This window comes from Notothenia rossii, assembly GCF_949606895.1.
Source record: "Notothenia rossii genome assembly, chromosome: 8".
Classification (NCBI taxonomy): Eukaryota; Metazoa; Chordata; class Actinopteri; order Perciformes; family Nototheniidae; genus Notothenia; species Notothenia rossii.
This window is the reverse complement of record NC_136906.1, coordinates 40,505,611-40,525,827: the sequence shown is the minus strand read 5'-3', so window position 1 is coordinate 40,525,827 and position 20,217 is coordinate 40,505,611. Positions and strand designations below refer to the sequence as shown.

Here is a 20,217-nt window from a genome sequence, read left to right as displayed (position 1 = left end):
TGTGTCTCCCTGTAGCCGTAAACATGTTGTAAAACTCTCTGACTGAAGACCCCTGGTTAAATTGAGGTAATACGTCCTTTCTTTTGGGGTGGGGGGGGGTGTGGTGGTCAATGTAATAACGTAACCAGATGAGTGATTACAGCGCCTGCCGCCCGGTATCATTTTACACACATTTGTATCATACAGATGCAGGATTTACACACGCCTGTTATCTGACTGACAGGTCCGCACGCACTCTCCAGCCGAAACTCTAATAAGCATTCATTCACAAACTAAATCAGGAGACCTTTAACGTTTTACGTCCGGTTCGCTCCTTTGTTCCTCGCTGTACGCAACTCCAGTTTGGGCATTGGCCTGTCATCAGATTGTATTTGTTGTTGCTGCTGCGGCGGGAGTTTAGTACAATTATTTTGGATTAAATACTCCAAATCTCCACCCTCCATAATTGCACTTGCTTCAGTTGCTTGCTACTTTCTAACGGCGGTGAGAGTGGTGCAGTGACGCTATCTATCTTCTATCGATTAGATTTATGATTCGAAAATTATAAAAGTAGGGTAGACATGTGGATATTATCCGACTGAACAAAACGTGCATTTACCTAACAGGTTCGTTTTCCACTGACCTTTTTTCTAGCTATTTTCCAAAACCCTGTGGAGAAATCCCATTGCTATTTTGTCGAGGGAAACTGAGCGCAGCTTACTTCCGCTTTTTGGGACGCGTCACTGCACCACTAAGTTGATGCGATTTGATTGGATTGTGAGGCAAGGGAAACCAGCCGCCTCTGGCTTCCCTTGGCATTGCCCTGACCAATCGCAGGTTGGCAGGGGCATGACGTGAACCTCATCTGATTGGTCAATCCCTCCATTTTTTTTCACCAAGGGAAGCACATTTCGGCTGGCCTCCTCTCGCAACAGAGAGTGCAATCTACTGTTTCACCATAACATCTAGAGGGGCGCTGTTTCACTCTTTGTAAAATACTCAATGAGAATGGGGGAGAGACAGGCCGTCAGCAACACACAACAAAGAATTTCCGAAACTAAACGAAGTGTTTTTATTTATTTATTAAAATTATGACTACAATCCGAAAAAACAGCGGAAGCCTAGCTTCCCTTGGCCTCCAGAAGAAAACGCCACTGCTACCCACTGGTGACTGACCACGTTACTATAACAGTAGAGACGAGTTACGCCTGCATTTATATCTGCGGGGTGGGCTGCTGATTTATCATCAACTTTGAGCCACTGATCTGGTTTAATTCCAAGCATATAAGCCACGGTTTTTGGAAAGCGAAAACGATATTGTCCATCTCCTTGAAATTCAATTTTCCTGTGAATTGGACTATAGTACAAACTAACACCAGAGTCAATTTTTCTGAAGCAGGACTCGAGTTCCAACATGAGCTGACTTATGCTACTATAGTAACCTCCTCGAAACATTTGAAGCTTTAACTTGCTCGCTATCGCGGGGGCTTTTGGTTTCTTTATCCATTCAAAATAGGCTACTTCTAAAGGCATGTTATACCAGGTGTGGGGGTATGACATTTCTGTCATGGCGACCTGCCACGAACCGTCCAAGTGTAAAGGTTGTGCTAGGTTTACCTGATAACTAGAGCTTGTATTGTTTTGAAATACATCAAGGCTGGCATTGGACGGCAGCGTAATGTAGAACCCTTCATTTATCTCCATGGCTGTAATGAAGGACTGAGCATTGATTCTGTTTTTATACATCCTTGATGGCGCCAGCCTCAACCCAGCTGTTGAATTTCTCGGGCCAGTTCTTCCAGCATACAAACATTTGTTTTTTCCCTCTCACCACACGTCTTTTCAGAATTTTCTCCACTTGAAAAGCCTTGTCACTAGATACCTTCACTTTTTGCAACTCTTTCTCATAAAAAGTCCCCTTGATCTCTTCTCCATCATAATCTTTGAGTTTGTAAACAGGTGGTTGACGAGGTATGCCTTCAGACACCGTAAATAATTCGTCCGTATAACTCTGCTCATATTTTTTATCAAAGACCCCTCTCAATTTGGATATTCTTACAAGCTCCCCCTCCTTAAAGTTCATTTTCGTAGCAGCTTTTTTACGATGGCTGGAAGGGGTTGCGAAACACTTGAGCGGCATTTTCCTTGGTCACCTGCATTGGTGTCATTTTAATACTGCGATGATAACTATTATTGTAACTTTCAATTAATTCAGGTAAGACGTCTATATATCTATTAGTGTTTTTTAGCTGTAAAATACCTCTACATTTTAGTTTTCAACGTACGGTTAAATCTCTCTACCACACACGCCTTCATATCACTGGCTGTTGCATAATGTACAATACCTCGTTTCTTCAATAAGGCTTGAAAAACTTTGTTAAAGAATTCTTTCCCGGCGTCCGTTTGTATCTTTTTAGGAATCTGACTGTGTGTTAAAATTGTATCAAAGGCTTTGGCAACCTCTATACCAGTCTTCTTCTTTATTTGCCTGAGCATAGAATTTTTTCGAAAATACATCTACGACTGTTAACAAATAATTAAAACCATCATTATGTTTGGACAGCGACTGCATATCGCAGAGATCAGCTTGAAATTGTTGTAGCGGTCTGAGTACGAAAACTCTGTTTCTTACAAAATGCACCCTAGACGGCTTATGCAAAGTATATGCATCCTGTTCAGATAAAAATTATCTGACTTTCTCTACATTTACTTGTTTACCCGTTTCAATCTGTACAGCTCTATGGAGTTTATCAACGCCCCCTAAACTCCCTGGATTAGAAGGAGTGTAATACACCCTTTGCATGACACGTTTCTCAGACATGTTCCCTGTTACAGCACCAGTGAGGTAATGAGAACAACAGTTTTTCCTACAACACATTTTATTGATTTGCCACATATATCAAAAAATATTTTCTCCAAACAGAGAATAAAAAAACATTTTAAAAACACAAACGGGACACACTAGATCAAGTAAAATAAAAATAAAACAGATAAAATAAAAAAACATACTTTTACGAAAAGAATATCAAACTCTCCCTATTGCTGCCAAGAGTCCCAAGCTGCTCTTATGTTCTTTGTCTGGGTCTCGTCGAGCCGTTTGTAAAACTTGTCGATTTTAGCCTCAAAGAGTCTTGCGTTTCTGAGATTGTGCAGAATCGCCTCAGCAGCTCCAAAGACTCTCCTCCCCGACACATGAAGGTGGTCCTGGTGTAGAGCGTCCCGAATGGCTGGAATGAAACGAACGGTCCACAGTCTCTTTACCACTTCATCATAGTTTCGATCCAGATAGTATTCTTCGGTCGGAAACAAACACTCATGTTGAATTTGACTGGGATGGTCGACTTGACATCCTTAACATTTCTCCTTTCTGTACAGATGTAGGACCCTGTCCAGCAGATGAACCACTACAGCTTTTACCGTATTCAGGAACGAAGCTGTCCTAGCACCTTCTGCAGCATCACCCTCTGGAGCATAAGGAAAGCATGGCGATTCAATGCCTGCTACCGGGGAGTGTGAAGAAGCTGTTGATTCCCTGGAGACACGGATGGAGTAGATGGAGGTTGATCCATATCCAGCCAACCAGTAACATCAATGGCAGCAACACCATAGTCGATATAGGGTCTCCAGATTGTTGGAGATGATGGGGGTCCTCCAGGCGTTTGTTCCAGGCTGCAACTCGCGGGGAGAGACTTGTTTTTTCTCAGATCCATGGTTCCATGAATGTCTTTGAGCGGTCCTTACTTTTAAATGATCTGGTGAGGGGGTTGGGACTTAATATGCTGAGTGGGAGGAGGAGTCATCTGCAAAGATGAGAGTCTTTTTCACCAGTATAATGTCCATCGATGTCTGACTCTGTTTAAAAAGTTCTTTAAGCTTTGTAGATTTATCATCAATCATTTTCAGCCAAGCAGTCAGAGGTACCCGCAAGGATGTTTGAAAAACCCCGCATGTAGAGTTGAAATACTCCAAAAAAAATCATCAGAGGGGTCCTTCCCCTGCGTCAGCAAACGGCTTGCGCGGTAATACCATCGCCCAGATGGTCTGCTTTTAGTTTCCCAGACGGTGCTTGTCAGGACTCTTTTCACTTCTGGCGGCGGGGGGATATTTCCTTCTTCTTCCTCCACATTGAGGGGTAACGGTGAAAACTCTTCTTTGATCTCGCTTTTTGTTTGCGTTTCTTTGTTTTTTGTTGCACATATCTTGTACACCGCTGGTTCCACAGTGTTTTCTTGATGCACTACTTCTTCCGATACAATGGTTGCGTGGAGATCTCTGGAAGACACCAGAGTTAACACAGCCCAATCTGTTGAGGTCAACGTCGCTTTAACACTGTGGGGTCCATACGTTTCTCCCTTCTTCAGATTGTAGAAATGCAGTTCATTGGCCATATTGTTGAATACGTATCCCCAAACATGTTCATTTTCCAGAAGCCATTTCTCTTCAAGATCTTTGACCGGAGGTGTTTGAACCCGGCACAGATACTGCATCCGTTTCTTGATTGGCGCTCCGGACGGATGGCGGTAAGTTGTCACAGGCGTCTCGCTGATTAAACCCATATCGAGGCGTCTCTTGGCCATTTTTTCTTTTTGGAAAGATGACTTGATGATTGGAAATGACTGGCTTTTTATCTGCAGGGGGTTCTTTTTTTTTATCTCACTCCACCCCCTCGGTCTTCTGACATCACATAACTAGGGCGGACCCTTCTGTCACTTTTATGCATACTAATGTGATGGAAGCGGCATTTTGTTTTATTAGACTTGGGGGCAGGCCCACCTGTCACTTTTTATGCATACTAATGTGATTGAAACATTTTTTATTATACACCATAAGGCGCAACAGTGGGGGCTTTTCACACCTGTGAATACACATCACCCCCTCCTATCGACGGATCTCACACCTACTTGGGATATCACACCTACTTGAGATCTCACACCTCGATCAAAGGGGAGGCGGGACTTAGCTCATTTGCATAATGGGGGAGGTGTGACCTGTCACTTTTTTATGCATACTAATGAGACGAAAGCGGGATGAATATAACTACTGACTGGCAAACGTGAACTACTCCCCTTGTGGCCTTGTCATTCACCCCTCTACGCCCTGGCTTGGTGCCTCCCCTGATGGAGTTGTTTTTGACCCAACAGAATATCCCCAATTTGGCCTTGTTGAATTCAAATGTCCCAATGTCCCAAATGATGTCGACTGCAAATATGTGCAGATGGAATGTGGCTCCCTTAAAGACCCAGGGACGTGCATGTTTTTGCACCAAAATGAAATGGCAGTTTCATTCCTTACATATCATTGTGCCTGTTCATGGCTAAAATAATTTTTAATAATTCATAATTAATGAATTAATGAATTATTAATTTTGCCGTCTGAGCCTAACGGAAGTTGCAGACGATAGTGGCTGTTACGTCACAAGATGTACCCAGTTGCGATTGTAAACATGGCGGAGACTTTGGAAAGTGATACTAGTGTGAGAGAAATGATTGATTTGGACAGCTTTTCGGACAGGATAGATGAGGAAAGTGATCAATTTGGTGCACTTTGAGGGCAACATTAAGAGATTTATGGATACAGCTCTCAACACTCATATGAAACATATATTTCAATCATCAAAAAACATTGGAAGGATTTCTTAACCTATTTTATACAACTAATATTACATAGATGGAAATATTTGTTTACATAGATGACCAAACCCACTGAGATAACTTAGGCTACAGTTTACCTCCCTGAGCTGACGTTATCTCTCTCAGTCCCACAGGAGAGCACTCTCCCTCTCCTTATTGTTGAAACAGCTAATCTCCGTTAGCTCCGAGCTAGCACCAGATGCTAACGACAACCCTGTAACTCTCTCAGTCTCTCTTTCTCTCTCTCTCGAATCGACCAGTGGCCTTTATTTATCATGATCAATCAAAGAATCTACGAAACAATGACACCAGCCAGGCTCACTTTCATCTTTTGGGAACAGAAACATTGCCACTTCGGCAGACTTGACATTACTACAGCCAGCGGCAATGCATCGTTTACCCTGTGTTTTTCATCCCTCTTTCTTCACTGTCGCCTCCATTGTCAGGTTTTCTCGATTGGCAATCACTTCCAGTCGACTCCGACACACTTTCCAGGAAAATACTAGCTCAAAAACGTTGAGAAATTCAACTTTGAAAAAGAGAAAAAACGAACGGTGGTGAATGTAAACAGTGCGGCGGCGTCCATCTCGTGACGTCACGCAGTAGATCGCAAGCCACGCCCACGAAGGCGAAGGTCGACTGCAGATTTCCCCGGCAAATTCAAAACTCGTCAAATTCGTTGCTATTCCAACATCCTTTGATATGGGTTCCAATGGACAATTTTGCTCATTACTATACGTTTTAGCATAACAGATCATGCACAGGTGCACACTTCACAGGGTCTTTAAGCTCAAGAAAAGCCATGCCTATTACTGGCAAGTACAGGGTCAACTTCTTGTATCTGGGATGCAGTGGTGTGACTTTGTAGTGTGGGCACAGGAGGACTACCTGGTGCAAAGAATATACACAGATCCAGAAGTGCAAAGAGCAATCAGAGAAAAAGTAGACTTTTTACACATACAGATGTAGCGAATCATTTCAGACAGTTTGAAACGCGAGGGCCGTGATTGGTACGTGATCTGCCCTCGCTCAAGGGAAAACCTCCAGCTTGACTTGAGACCGCCCCCGTGATAGATAAATGTAATTATAATGAAGCCAGCTGCAATGGATCATTGATCCACCAGGGGGTGCAGTGGGGTTCCACACTGGAGCTCATGTGAAATAAAGTCAGATACAGTACGCTGGATATACAGCGGAACTTTGTTAAGATCCATATGTCACGGATATCATACTACTGTGCTAAATAAGAGACATGTAATCATTTACAAAACATCACCATGTTGTTATTTAACAAAATAATACGGGAGGAAATGCAGCCCGTCTCTCGATTTTTAATCCTAATTTAATCATCATCTTCACCACGATCATTTATGTTTATGTTCACCGAATTGACATTAAATCACTGACACATATGAATATACTGTATTCAACTTCATTACAACGTTATTAACGTGCCTAAACTCATTAATTCACTAAAAATATTTATATTTTAATGGAGCCTCGTCGGCAGATCAGGTTCCCAACGCGCATGACGGGTGTTATTTTCCCCACAAGGAACAAGTCGCTGAAAATTATCCCGCTTATTACATGGCCACATTCTCAACAAAGTAACGACATGACTCCCAATATTAATTTAAATGCTTTTATGGATTTATAAAATGTTTTTATTGATTTAAAAAATAGTTGTATGTATTGATTTAAATTGACATGCATCCGCTAAGCAAAATGTTCCGTTGTTAACGTTTTTTAAACAGTGTGAATGAAACGGCAGCTCTCTCCCCCCTCCCCCCCTGATCTTTCTTCTCCAGCAGCTAAATTAACTGTAGGTTCCTTTGAGTGACCATAGACTGTATGTGACAAGCTTACAGTTAGTGACGTAACAACACCATAAAAGCTGGTGGGTTGAAAGCAATACGGGAGGTAAAAATAACTACAATAATTGTGATTTATTTATTGTGGCTTTTATTTTTTTAGGTATAAAATGTTATGTAAGTCAGGCTTATAGTTCATCCTTCTCTAAAAGCCTTCAACAATGACAATATTCATAGTAATTTAATAAATCCTTCCAACACACATTGTAAAAAATAGCCTACTGTAAGTTACGAAATCATTCCAATATGTACATCTTCGGATGGAACAACAATAACATTATAAATAGTAACATAGCTGAACATGGTATTGCACATTTAGCTTTGAGTGTTACTTACCTGAGATGTTTTTATTACATGAATAAAGGTGACTGAGGCTTTGGGATGCAAACTCATCTGTATGAAAAAGGTGACAAGGATCCGAGCCCCCGGCTCCCCCACCCCACGGAATATCGGCTTTAAAATGAGGAATAACAGAGGATTTCAGCAGTCAGAACAACTAAAGCAGCAGTGTTAACAAAGAGTCACATCTAATAGAAATATATAAAAGCATTTATTTTAATTGTTTAGCAGTCCGTTTATAATTTTGGCAGCACTGTTGAGCATTTTGAAAATGTATTTTCATGCCTCTGTGCAAGGCTTAGTCTTTCTATCTTTATAGCCACATGGTGTAAAGTAACTAAGTTCATAAACTCAACAAGTACTATACTTGGGCACAATTTTGAGATACTTGTACTTTATTTAAGTATTTCAATATTTTGCTACTTTGTTCTTCTACTCCACTACAGTTCAGAGGTACATGGTGTACTTCTACTCCCCGAAATGTATTTAATACCTTTAGTTACTTTACAGATGTGGATGAATGATGTGAAATATAATCAAGTATTAAATCAAACTTTAGTTCCACCTGGAGTAAATCCACAAGCTACCCTGCAGTATACAAAGTCATTCAAACTAGCTGCACCTTTACCAGCTTTGAGAACACTTTCATGATCAATCATTATAAAACATATCATATATATTATTCTGAAATGGACCAATCTGCACAATGACTACTTTTACTGTCGCTACTTTCACTATATTTTGATGAGAATACTTTTCTACTTTCACTTGAGGAACATTTTGAATGGAGGACTTTTACTGTAACAGAGTATTCCTACATTCTGGTACTTCTACTTTTACTCAAGTACAAGATCTGAGTACTTCTACTTTTACTTAAGTACAAGACCTGAGTACTTCTACTTTTACTCTACAAGATCTGTGTGCTTCTACTTTTACTCAAGTACAAGACCTGAGTACTTCTACTTTTACTCTACAAGATCTGAGTGCTTCTACTTTTGCTCAAGTACAATATATATATATATATATATATATATATATATATATATATATATATATATATATATATATACCACCTCTGTTTATAGCCTATGAAAAAAACTATTAGAAATAGAAGGCTAAAGCTAACGTTAGCAGATAGTGACAATATATGCTAGCTAGCTAGCTCAACGATTCTTTAAATAATATTGCCACAGAAAAACTTTTCAGTTCACATCACGCTCTGCCGCTCCGACAGGGAGCTCTGCTCTGAACACCTGAACGGCCCGTTCTAACAGCTGTTCACCAGCGGTCCAGTCTGTGCCACAGTGACTCCGGACGCGCAGTTAATATTAACGAACGCACCCGTAGGTAATGTAGCTGCTGAAGCTAGACCATCATCTCGGAGCAGCAGAGCCTTATTATACATCCATGAGAGCACAGCCGACAGGCAGGAAGACTCGAGAACACAGCTCGCACTTCATTATATTATATAAAAAAAGAACACCATGCGTGTCATGATGGCACATAACAGCTCACGGCCGCAGATTACTCCGGGTCCCAGACCCCCCCATACCCCAAAAATATTTTTATTGCAGATCTACATGAATCACACAAGCGACCTATTTTGGATTCAAAACGGCGAATTTCGACAAGTTTGCATCAAGCACTGAAACATAACATCTGAAACGATGTAACAACATGATACACTTTGATGCAGCTTGTGATGTGAGGAGTGAGGGACACGGTTTAGAACTGGCGTGTCGTCTGGCAGGACAGGAGAGTGTGCACCAGTCTGCCTTGATCTATGAATTCATGTCCGTGACACTCACTGCTGCCCACAGCTGTTTTATAGAAGGAACACCTCCTTCACTTCATGAAAGTGTTTTAACCACACACACCTCTACACACACACACACACACACACACACACACACACACACACACACACACACACACACACACACACACACACACACACACACACACACACACACACACACACACACACACACACACACACACACACACACAGTTGACATGAAATATGACAAATATGAATATACTGTATTCAACTTCATTAAAACGTTAACGTGCCTAAACTCAGTAATTCACTAAAAATATTTATATTTTAATGGAGCCTCGTCGGCAGATCAGGATCCCAAAGCGTATAGGCCTACCTAAAACCGTCAAATCCCGCTATTAGAATGCCATTTTTAACAACATAGGTTGCTACATAACACACTTTCAGGAAAAGTCACGGACTGGGAGACTCTAATATTTTATTGAAAAAAAGTTACATTGCACACACACAACAACACACATCACACAAATTGACCCGATTGGCGGTTCTAGTATTAAATAAACTCACTAATTAATTAAACCAGTTCAATACGCATTATTCTTATTCTTATCATTCTTTATGAGCGCAGAAATAGTCTTAAAATCAGATCTGTTTTTTAAATGAAATCTGACGGCAGGCAGTTAGCTCTGATCACCTATGATAAATGCGCCACACCTAATCGCTGGCCATTCAGCCACAGAGCTCCCTCTATACAAATCAAGCTGTAGACGGCGTGAAAGCACCTATTGTTTTAAATAATGGTCGGAATGTGACCTGTGAGCCTTCTGAATTACCGTGGGACAGACAGCACATTCTAAACTAAAATGTTCAATCAATACAATAAAGTAACATCTTATCTTATCTTAATAATATCTTCATATTAATAATAATAAAACATCATACAGTATGTGTCCGAAAGGGAGCAGGAGGAAGCAAACACAAAAATATACAAAAAATATACTGCATATTAAAGCAAACGATTGTAAAGGCAAAAGTATGAGCATAACAAATAAAGAAGTTTAATGTAAACATTTACATTATTATTATGATTATTTAATATATAAAGACTATATGAATTACAAGATTAGATATACTTTAGTATAGTATCTAAAATATTGATGTGTTCAAATGCTCTTCAAAACACAACTGAAAGTCCATGAAACTTGTCTTTCTGTATTTGTGAATGAAGCGCCATCTCCTGGTTAAAACCTGAAATTGAAAATCTGGCAACGCCCTCTTGGAAAATAGTGGGAGGGCTTAACATTCCTCTATACTGGTCTTAGGCAGGAAGCTGTAAACTGGAGTCTGAAATGAAGTGCTACATCTGTACATGCCGAAGTACCTGTCATTAAAAAAGTAGTGGGCACTGTAGCCATTGTTAACTCTGTAAGCAGTTAGCTGCTAGACCCTGGATCAGCCGTCATTGTTTTTAGGAGGCAATCCCTCAATCATGTGTTCTGAATGACAACAAAATGTGATTTCAATATTTTGTTTTTGATATATATTGTTTGTCACATTTCATAGATGTAAATAAATATACAATTGTATTTAAAAAGACAATAAAGTGAAGTTATTTTTTTGTAATGAATAGTAAATCATTGCATTTGTAAGAAATCATCAACGCATTGTAATTTGCTATTTACCATTTATTCAAACAAAACACTAGCGTGTGTCAGGCAACACAGGATTACGGTGTGCTCACCCAGCTTAATCACAGCTACCTGCACAGGTGTCATCATCTTGTCTTATTTCACCCATGTCTTGACCAGTGCTTTGTTCTGATAGTTCGACAGCATACATGCTACTGCAAACAATTGGTTGATGTTGTAGGCATGGGACAGGAGGATGACACCATCAAAAAGTTTGTTCTCTTTTCTCCTCCTAATGACACGCTCCACATGAACCCTCAGTCTGGCAATGGCCTGTGTCTCCCTCACCTGATAGGCTGGCATTTGCTTCTGCTTTGACAGAAAAGGTGGGCAGTACACCTTGCATTTGCAGCAATCGCTGATCAGGAAGCGCTTATCTACCATCACTGCCATTTTTTTAGTCAACAACGCAGCTATTCCAGACTGTTTGAAAGTCTCTTTGTCGCTGACAGAACCACCATACAGACTGGAAACAAATGTCACTGCGCCAAGTGGGGCTATGCCAACCAAGGCTTTCATGGTGCAGTGAGATTTGTATGTAGAATACATTTCTCTTTGGAGGAGGAGTGAGGATGGTGTTTGACACCTCAGCTCTGTGCAATCCAGAATCACCTGTGTGTCTGGGAAATCTTTGAATGCCTGTGAGAGGTGGGCTTGAACTTCTGCAGGTGTAAGCCAGATGCACTGTGACCTCAATAAAGTTGTAAGAAAACTCGTCCATGCTGCAATGATGCGGCTCACAGTGGACTGGTGTACGTTGAAGCGGTTTGCAAGGTCCCTCTCTTTCAAACCCACCGACAGGAAGCAGAGAAAAAGGAAGAACTCGTCAATTGGCTGAAGCAGCTGTCTCTGGAAGATAAAAACTAAAAAAGGGTAATATATTAATGTCATGAGTGTAGCACACCATGGGAAAAACATTAAGTTGTTTTAGTTCTCTGATGTATTCAAAAAGGATTGCATACATATTGAGTATATATATATATATATATATACATTTACATATTGAGTATATATATATATTTATATATTGAGTATAGCCTTTTAGCCTACACAAAAGCAATGAAATGTAAGAGAAACATTTTCCCTTCAGTTTGTGTTTAGATTGTGTGTTAAAAGAAACGTAGCCTACCGTTGATGGACGTGCCTGTGTAACCACTTCTTCATTCCTCTTGGCAGCTGATATCGCTTTTGTAACACGAACCATTTTATAAATGGAAGGCTCAATCAAAAACCAGAAGGCCATAAGGTGGTTATAGCTCGGGAATCTGTACACAAAAGACACATGTCAGTCATTAATTGACACAGTAAATACAGTCGTTAACTGTAACACATGGGCTAATGCTTTCCTCTTGTTTGCTTTATACATTACAATTCAAGTAGACTGATTAAGAATGCAATTGGTGCAGTTATAGTAATATACAGCAGTAAAATGTAACAACTACATTAAAGCAGCAGTAATAATAATCTAAAACATACAGGGAACATTGTACACAGAATGACTTCTTTTACTCTTCATTCTTAAGTGTGCAACTGGGGGAAAGGCAGTGGATATTGACATGTACTTTTAATTTGGTAAGGTTTTGAAGATTTCCACTTGTAGTAAAGTATTATCAGTATGTTGTTAGTATTAGTATGTTTTACTCCACCACATTTAGTTAACCTTCATAGTTTCTAGTTACTTTTTATATATGAAAACACATGATTTATGATTCTACATGTTCAGTTCAGGAGTATTTTCAAACCATAGTATTTGTACTTATACTTCAGTTAAGTTGAGTAGCCTACTTATTCCAACACTGCATGCATATAGTCAGCTGTCAAACGGCAGGTAAACAGGATTCTCTATAAGCTAACCCATTTAAAAAACTTGGATAGAATTTAGCCAAAACATTACCTGGTATAGAATCGGATGTTGTCGTCGGAGCCAGCAAACCGCTGTAAGCAAAACTCTCGCTGGACTCTTAACTCCTGCAGTTGCTTCTGCAGATCCTCCACTATTTTGGAGTTGTCTTCTGTAGCTTGAGAGGACATGTCCAGTGAAGCTGGTTCAGGGGTTGAGCAGTAATCATGGTCACGGACATCGATGTGCTCTTCCTGCTCCTCCCGAGAGACTGGTTCAGTGGGCTGCTCCCTTCTCTCCCAAACACTAGCCCGAGGTGTTTGAGCAGTAAAGTGATTCCACTCAAACAGAGTTGGTACAGTACCTTTCACAAGCCTCCTACGGCCATCAAGGGTTTTTGGCTCTATTAGTTGATCCGTAGCGAAGTGACGACTGCAGACCTTGGAGTGAGAGGAGATTTTAAAGTTATCGCGTCGTATTTTAACCAGCCACTGTCTTCGCAGCTCGAGTTCGGTCGGAAAGCCATGGAAACTTAGGACGCCGTTGAATTTAGCTGACGCCGTACAAAGTGGGACACAGCAGTGCTCGGAGTACTTCTTTACTTGTCTTTGAAAATGCTCCGTTTTGAAAATCTTCCGTCGACTCATATTTAAACCATAGATTTAATAAACAGTAAAACATTTGTGGACGATCTCCCGCTCAGCTACGCAAACCAGAAGCTGCTGAGCCGTATTACGGCTATGGCGGAAGTACGTCTCAGACCCTAGTAGTGCATGTCATAGATATATATAAACACTAGATGACTCACCCGCGCTCATATTTGTAAACCCTCCCGATTTTCGCGGGAGACTCCCGATTTCATTGCCCTCTCCCGGTTTCCTCCCGGGGTCATATTTCTCCCGATTTCTGACAAAATCAGATTTACACACGACTGTTTCCGCTCTGACTTTAATACAGCTACACCATTGTTTGGTTCCCATGGTAACACGTCTCTTTAGTAGCGCGCGCAACTCAAAGTCTGAGAGGGTGAGGCAGATATTCACAGAAAACAGAACAAGAATCGACAACTACTCTACTCTCTGCTCACTCCTTTCCTGTAAAATACAGGTCCAGCCCACACATATGCTCCATCAAGGCAGTGCACTTACAACTACAATAAGCATGTTAATGTTAATCTAACAGCTCCGGCCATCCACTAGCACCCCCCATTTTGCATTTTGAAATGCTCCCGATTTCTGAGGTCTAAAGGTTGGCAAGTATGCCCGCGCTGCTGGCCAATGGAGACCGACGTTGCCACTTGGCCGCCATCTTGCCACAGGCAGTTCTCTCATTCATAACATTATGGTTTACTTTTTAAATAAACATAGCTTGCTCAATTTTCAACCAATTTTCAAACGGTTTGGTTTTTTATAAACATCAAAGATGTATTTATGATAATATATACTTATAATCATGGACTTTTTTATGAAAATAACATTAAGCAGATAAAGCAATAGCTATACACACACACACAAGGTATTTATATTAAATATTTGCCGGTGTGTATATATATATTTTCATTTATGTTATTATATTGTTAATATTTAAAATAAATTATAAAATTAAAATATATTTATATTTTATATATAAAAATCGGTCTCATGTTACCACTCTTTAAGCCAAGAGTTGTTAATTTAGCAATGCCTTAGCTTGAAGAACAGGGACACAACTAATGACAATAGCATATGGTGGTATATTATTTAGATATTCACACCTTTATCAGAGGAACCAAACCAACATAAAATGAGCTCACAGACAGGCCAGTTCTGTCTCATTTATCAAAATTATTTTTGACATCAGATCTTCATATCGTCCTAGTTTTGTATTTAGTTTCTAGATTTGTAAACAAATCCAGAACCTTTGAAATACGTTACCACTTCACAGCACGGTGCGCTGAGTTCTTGTAGTCGAAAAAAGCCCAAGAATAATATAAACTGTACCCTGTGTCCTTTTATGTCCTTTGGTGTCCTTCTGTATTCCATTTACTGTTGTTTGTCTTGTCTTACCCCAGCTGATATCTCACTAAATCCACTGTTTTAATTGTTCCCTATATTGCCCCTATGCCCTGTAAGGTGTCCTTGGGTGTTATGAAAGTGTTTGCACATGTTTATTCAAGTGTATGAGTGACATAGAGCAAGTGAGATGGCCAGTGGTTCTCAAACGTTTTACACAGAGTACCACCTCAAATTATATTGGGCTCTCCTAGTCACACCATCATAGACCTTCCTGGGTGCCACCGAGATAAAGGATTTAATATGACAAGCCATATGATGCTCTCATTTGTTAGTGACATTCCACATGCAAATAAGATAAGATGGTACTTTATTGATCCCAATTTGGGAAAACATTTTTAGTTACAGCAGCATAAGGGACAAGGCATTTTACAATAAATTAGAAATAAGCAAGAAAAAGAAAGAGGAAAATATACATGTTGGATTTGACAGGATATTATACGGTATATATATAATATACATATACATAAATATAAGGCATATGGAATATTAATGTTAAATATTAAATATTGAACAGATTATATATGTGTAAAATGTACAACGTGGTTATATTCAAGAAAAACTATGGAGCAGAGAGTTATCTTCCAGCCAGAGGTGATTTGTTGTACAGAGTTATGGCACTGCGGAGCTGCAGCAGTCTGTTGGAGAAGGAGCTCCGTTGACTGTCCAGCTGCAGGTGGAGAGGACAGGTGGGGTTATCCATGATGGACAACAGCCTGTTCAGTGTCCTCCTCTCCACCACAGCTTCAAAGGGGTCCAGCTTGATGCCGATGACAGACCCAGCTTTCCTGATCAATTTATTGATCCTGCTGGTGTCACCGGCTCTGATGCTACCCCCCCCCCCCCCCCCAGCAGACCGCAGCAAAGAAGAGTGCACTGGCTACAAAAGACTAGAAGATCTCCAGCATCTTGCTGCACAAGTGGAAGGATCTCTGCTTCCTCAGAAAATAGAGTCGGCTCATCCCCTTCTTATGCACAGCGTCAGTGTTGATCCTCCAGCTCAGCCCATTGTCTAAGTGCACTCCTAGGTATTTCTAGTCCTCCACAACAGCCACATCCTCTCCCAGAATGCACAGGGGTAGAGGAGACGTCCTCACCCTCCTGAAATCAATGACCATCTCTCTGGTCTTGGCCACATTCAGAATACTCACAACATTAGGCTGAGGTTCATCTTCCGCTCTTCTTGAAGTGGTTGTGCTTCTTGTTGCTTCCGGCTAAAATAAACATAATTAAAGACATTTTGAGTGTTTAAAATGTGCTGTAATACACAACACATTATTTATTCCTAAACTTGCAGAAAGAAAAACTAAAGTGAGACATTTAATCACATATTTATATATCAATCTTATACACCTTGAATTCTTGTTGGCCAATGATACACATACCCTTTGAAGATGAGCTGGGAAATTGAATACTGTTGGCACAACACCATCTTTAAGCCGGACAGTCTGCCCCGTCCTGTCAAAGTCCTCACTCCTGAAGTGCTCACTGCCATAGGAAACAAACCGTCCCTTCTTAGGGCAACTTCCCACTGCCTCCTCCTCTCTCCGGTTTTGGGAAACCTTAAAAACATGACAAAGGTAGCCAGATATATAAATTATTGTCAACATTGTCCTCCCTTCTTTCCTTTAATATTAAGGGTAAGGACAAAAATACACACCGAAATTATCATACTTTTGGGGTAATTGTATGTATGTATGTATGTATATATGTATGTATATATGTAATGTATACTTTAAGAATAAGACAACCACACTAAGAGTTATAAAAAAGATGTGCAAAAGAAACATTAAATAATTGTGTAAAGAAATGGTAGCAACATATTCTAAAGAGGCTGGGTCAACAGCAATCTTGCAATACTATTATCTCACATAGCCCCACTGATCCTGTGTAGCAGGACTTGTAGTGTACATACATCCACTAAGTAATTATTATCCTAATTATAGTCATAATATTGTCATATCTTACAAGTGAAAGGTGATTCCACGGGTTCTTGTTTGCAGACTGCGGCGATTAAAGCATCCGTAGGCTGCACAAAAGTCCGGCATAGTCAGGTACTTCTGTAAACACAAAGCCGGCAATTTCCTGTATCATAATGTATCTAAAATATAAGATATTTTTAACAAGCCAAACCACTTGGAAGAAATCATGTGTAACTTAAGTTATGTTGAAAAGAAAGAGCAGTTATGCCTCTCCCACTGGTGTAATGGTGTAAAGTTGCTGGGTCAACTTTGTAATACTAGGTCTCACTCACAGCCTCTTGTTATTAGCCAGCTAATAAATACAACCACGGCACATACACAAAGAAAAGCTGCAATTTCAACATGTCCAAGCATCCTGTATCATAGCCATTCCAATAATGTTTATAATAAACCAAACCGTTTGTAAATCAGTCAAGATTTCAGCGATTTAAGAGTATTTTTGTGCAGATCACTCACCTTACAACAGCTACCATAGCGCGTACCAGAGTAGCTGTTGACTGTAGCAAGATGGCGGCCGGTGAGCTACGCTGGAAAATCTCCCATGAGCCATCTAGTGTTTATATATATCTATGGTGCATGTAGCCTATTGGTTCGCAAAAGGGTTCATCTCATGAGGCTTCATCATGGGCTTCATTTGAACACAAACCCCCCTGTTGGTCAAAGTGTGTAAAACAGGCAGATTGGACATCTCAACAGTGTGCTGTATCCAAGCCCGCCTTAACCTGCCATCAGGCCCTGGGGCTGATAGTTTTTGTAGGCCCCCTATTTAAACATCAAATCAAAGTCATTTATAGCCTCTGCAGGCTCTGTGATCGCACTTCTCCACTCTGCTCAACACGCGCCTGGTCCTCTCCTCCATATGAGTGACGTATCGGGCCTCCCTCATGTATTTGTCCGGTTGCCGTTGGCTCCCCTCCTCGTCGTCCTCTCCATCTCCTCCAACAGATAATGTCCCTCCTGCCTGTTTTTCCTCTCCCGCTACTCCATCGCTATCAGAACCAGACGGCCTACTTGTCTCCGAGGCCCCGCGGCCGGCACCGCTACCGCTCTGTTACGACTGATTAAACGGGTATGAACTCAAATGCACAACTCACAGAATTTAACAAAAAAAAGGTTTTATTCAAACCAAAGCTCAACGATAGTGGTACAAAAACAAAATCACTCTTAAAGAGGAAAAACACTAGGAGCATGAACAACAAAAATACTTAAACAAGACGTGGCTCAAAGCTCTGCTTGGGGTTAATCCTGGATTGCTAATGCTGGTGGTAGTCACAAGGAACGAAACAAACTGGCACAGGACAAAGGGAGACGAGGACAATAAATACACCAGGTAATGGAGAACAGGTGGAAACAATCAGGGGCGGGGTCGACAATCACAGGAGTGGGAGACACCCAAGGAAGGGAGGTCAGAGTATCTGAAACGAGAGGGAAGGTTACTATTCAAAAATAAAGGGGAAAATCACTAGACCAAGACAAAAATTAACTAACATAATTTGCGAGACATGACACGCTCGGTACAGAACTCATCTGTCCTTCCTCCTCATCCTGGCCTACAGGTTTAAAATAACCTGTAAGCGTCGGCATTTTTTGTAATAGCTGCTTGTCTCGAAACTCCTTTTCCCTCAACAATTTCCTTTTCCGAGCGCCACTCAAACTTTTTCTTCACTCAATCACTCGCAATTTGAATAAGTCACATGTGAAACATATTCTCATTCTGACGTGTGTGTTTGTTTGTGTATATTTGCGTTTGTGTGTATTGTGTTTGTTTCCCGGGGAAAACCCTCAGGAGAACCATCGGCTGTTGTTATGCCTGCTGTGACGTCAAGTTACTCCGTTCTCCGCTTGTAATTATGCCGTTACAAGCTTCAAAGTTGTATTTATCATCTGAATTTGCCGAAACAAGTTTAATATTCTGAAAGCCAAGACTTAGTTTTTTTTAAATCAGATGAAAACAAACTGTAACGGACCTTGCTGTGTTATCTATCATTACTCGAGTCTACGTCTTACAATAATAATTTCAGTGGAGGGAGGGGGGCGGCGCTGTGGAACAGCAGAGTGGCGAGGGAGAGCTGTCGTCTTCCCTTTACAAGATTCAAAAATGTATTTATCGTGTGATTTTGGAAATGAAAGTTTCCTATTCTGAAAGCCAAGAATTTGTTTATTTAAAAAAACAAAAAAACACCCGAAATAAAAAAAAAAGAATTTTTATTTTTTTATTTTTTAATTGGCTCATGATAGGCCCCAGATCTCCGTAGGCCCCTGGGCTTCAGCCCAGGTCAGCCCGTGCATTAAGGCGGCCCTGGCTGTATCTCATACCGAGTTCCCAATGAGTAAAGTCTTAGAATAACTCTAAACAACGAACATTAAATCATATTTTCAATTTAACAATATTGTTTTTATTCCAGTTTATTGATTGTGATTGAAAAGCCTAAGGAGGCTGGTAAACATTGCAAAGAGGGATTTGTGTTCCTTAATAATATTCATAAACTTAACCATGTTGTAGCCTGAGAAAGGCTAAACCATATCAAAGAATACATTTATTAACTACATTATCTAATTTAGCTGTAGCTTTTATACAACAAAAAAGACTTATTGTTCAGTCGTTGAACCAGGGACCGTGCGGTCGTAAGTCAACTGCTTTCTAGCTGTGCCGCAGCACACACACTGAATTTCCCTGAAAACACTCCACAATATTTATTCCTGTATTTATTCATTTATTTATTCATGTTTTTATTCCTACATTTATTTATGCTTGTATCTATTTATACTTATGATAATTTCCGACCTCTATATAAGTGAGGGTCTGAGCTCTTTTGATTCCATTCCATTCCATGGTTCTTATTATACATCCATGGGCAGGGCCGTTTCTAGCTTTTTGGGGGCCCTATGCAAGATGCTGTTTGGGGGTCCTAGTTTTGACAGTTTTTTTAACTACAATGGGGGGGATTCCGAAGCCTTTAAGATGATCTGTGGAGATGCATCAATCGGTTACACTTTAATAGGAAAACAGGCTAATTTCACAAAAACCAAGCAATTGAAAATTACAAAAAATGATAT

At 40.4% G+C, this 20,217-nt stretch overlaps 1 long non-coding RNA gene across 2 annotated transcripts; it reads right to left on the bottom strand.

Annotated features, from left to right (window-relative positions):
• Positions 1 to 16,146: 16,146 nt before the first annotated feature.
• On the bottom strand, positions 16,147 to 17,732 carry LOC307017256. Of its 2 annotated transcripts, XR_013802094.1 has the most exons (4): positions 17,617 to 17,732; positions 17,147 to 17,238; positions 16,564 to 16,740; positions 16,147 to 16,392 (listed from the first exon to the last, which is right to left on the bottom strand). It is a non-coding gene; the product is annotated as an uncharacterized lncRNA (long non-coding RNA). The 2 variants fall into 2 exon arrangements; XR_013802095.1 differs by having other exon boundaries at positions 17,147 to 17,727.
• Positions 17,733 to 20,217: the final 2,485 nt, after the last annotated feature.